Below are 2,759 nucleotides of genomic sequence, written 5' to 3'. Positions count from 1 at the left end.
CCTGTGTACAAGTCTTCACACCTCCTCCACTGCACCAACCTCACTCCCTAGCCTCCTCCCAGGTCTTCCTCACTCAGCCTTCCACCCCGATCCTCTCTCCTGCCAGTGCTGTGTCTAACCCTGACTGTGAATGTCTTAGGGCAGGGGCATTACCGCTCCACGTGTCTGCCAAGGCCCGGTTGCCGCATGAGGGCTTCTGCTCAAGCTTTGGTTGAGCGGGACTCACGGGAAGGAATCAAACCAACCCAGTCAGTGTTCAAACAGGCACAACACAAAACACTCTCCTTTATTTCTTTGAAAATACGGAGAGTTTTGTTCAAAGAGGAAAAATCTGCTCATAAAAATCCAAATGGACTCCAAGCAAACTGGAGCGATTCCGATGAGTCTCTACCAGACACGGACATGGAAGGAGAAGTGGCTCCGGTGGTCACCCTCCCTGGGGCTTGCCAACTGCTAAGCTAGATCACTACTGCTAAATGGGAAAGTCTTAGCAGCAACTTCCAGACACTGCCCCCATCACATCTTATCTGTGCTGCCAGAATAGGCATGACAGCAAACCGGGTGGGTCCCGGGGGATGAACAAGGTGTAGGGTGAACAATGCTGGCCAGTCGAATCTGCAGCCAGTCGAATCTGCAGGCCTTCTGATCAGCTTGGCGAACTGGTTGCGCCCACCACAAATAAAATAAAGGCACTTCCCAAAGTTCAGTGGAGAGAAAACTGTGTGTTTGTCATTGGCTTTCAAACCCCTTTCATATTTCCATTCCTAGCAGCAGCCAATCCCTTCTGTAATACACTGCAGCCCCTCTGTATGGACACCCCTGCTGTCGTTCTACCCAAAACTGCGGGGGTTCCCACACAGGCCAGGCAGCCAGAGCCCCTCACCCCCAGTTGTCCCACCACTACGGTCGCCTTTGGGGATCACCATGGGCCCAGTGCTGTAGTAACAGGTGCAAAGCAGGAGAGGGAAAGGCCAAGTCCAGGGGTGAAGACAAAAATCCAGCTTTGACCCATCCTTACCAGCCACCCCATTCTGTCTTTAGCTTCTCAGGAACTGCAGGCCTCAGTTAACCTGGATTGTCATCCCCCAAGCAAGGCACTTTGTCGGGAAGTAGGGAATCGAACCTCCAACGTTGGAGGGTGGGGGAGGAAGGGTGGTGGGGGTGAGCAGAGGTGCTTGAACTAGCTGAGGGGATCGGGGTGGAGCAGGCAGGGGGGCTGGAGATTCTCAATCCTTTCCTACATGGTACAAATAATACCGAACACAGTGAGAGATGATCACCTGAACCATTCTAGATCCAAGCTCATACGCCAGATACTCTGCTGGTGTAAATGGGAGTAGCTGAGGATGTGGTGCAAAAAGAGACGAAAAGAAACGAGAGGAAGAGCTCCTCCACCTTGCTCCAGCATGGCCTGGACTGGCCTCTCCTGATAGCACATGGAGTCCCCCGATAGTAGTTGGGAGAGATGGGACAGGCAGGGCTACGATCCTGGCAAATCTGTAACCCAGCGACTAACTGATTATTTTTTAAATAAAGAACTAAATAAAATTAAACCCAGCCCCATAGAAATAATCTTCTTGTTGGGAGAGAAAACTACCAAGTCTAGATAATCTGCAGAAAAGCAGCCACAAAGTCCTAGCTCACCCTCATTTCCTCCACCTTTCATCTCATTCCATTGTATTCAGTGACAAGGCGAAACTAGTTAGAGGCACTCAGACTCTTGCTCTCCTGCTACGGAGAAGTTTAGATCCAGCTCAACCTTAGCATCACAGGCCCATCATTAGCCAGAAGAATCCCAGATCCACTCATCCGAACCATTCTGAATTTATGGACATTTAGATTTGAAGCCCCAGCCCCAAACCTGTCTCTAACAGTTTCACCTGAAGGTTGCATCCAAAACTGGAAGGACCTCATCTTCTGATCTCGGTTCAAACTGCAGCCAAAATCTAAGGACAAAAGCTTTCAGCCCAAAATGGCAGAAATATCACGAGAAATGCTGATCTCACAAGATTTCCATCGCCCAAGATGACGGAAATCTCATAAAATCATTTGTGGGCCAAATTGCCTGAGATTTTGGTGCCTTCAAACCCAAAGCTTAATGAGCTGGCCCAGAAGCAGAATCCCATTTTAAACTCAATCCAGATCCAACCGCGGCCTCTTTGGCACATCTCTAATCTGAGCAAACTCTCCCTGCCTTCCTCATTCCATGGCATTCCTCTTGCAGCAGATATAAACTACATGGGAAGGTCTCTGAGTTACTATAAAGAATTCTTTCCCACGTGTCTACTGGTGGGTCTCACCCACATGTTCAGGGTCTAACTGATCGCCATAGTTGCGGTCGGAAAAGAATTTTCCCCCAGGTCAGATTGGCAGAGACCCCAGGAGGTTTTTTGCCTTCCTCTGCAGCATGGGGCAGGGATCACTTGCAGGTTTAACCTACTGTAAATGGTGGATTCTCTGAAACTTGAAGCCTTTAAACCATGATTTGAGGACGTCAATAACTCAGCCAGAGGTTATGTGTGACAGGAGTGGGCGGTTGAGGGTCTATGGCCTGCAATGTGCAGGAGGTCAGACTAGATGATCACAATGGTCCCATCTGGTCTTAAAGTCTCTGAGTCCATGAGAAGCAGGTGGCTGACCATTAGGAGAGCAACGCAGCAACATCTCTTAGCATTGCCAGACTGAATATGGGGCAGAAGCTTCCTGCAAATTCAGACACCCAAACAAAAGCAGAGAAGGAAGCAAACCTGAAAGACGGA

This window comes from Eretmochelys imbricata, chromosome 8 (assembly GCF_965152235.1).
Source record: "Eretmochelys imbricata isolate rEreImb1 chromosome 8, rEreImb1.hap1, whole genome shotgun sequence".
NCBI lineage: Eukaryota > Metazoa > Chordata > Testudines > Cheloniidae > Eretmochelys > Eretmochelys imbricata.
This window is presented reverse-complemented; position numbering follows the sequence as displayed.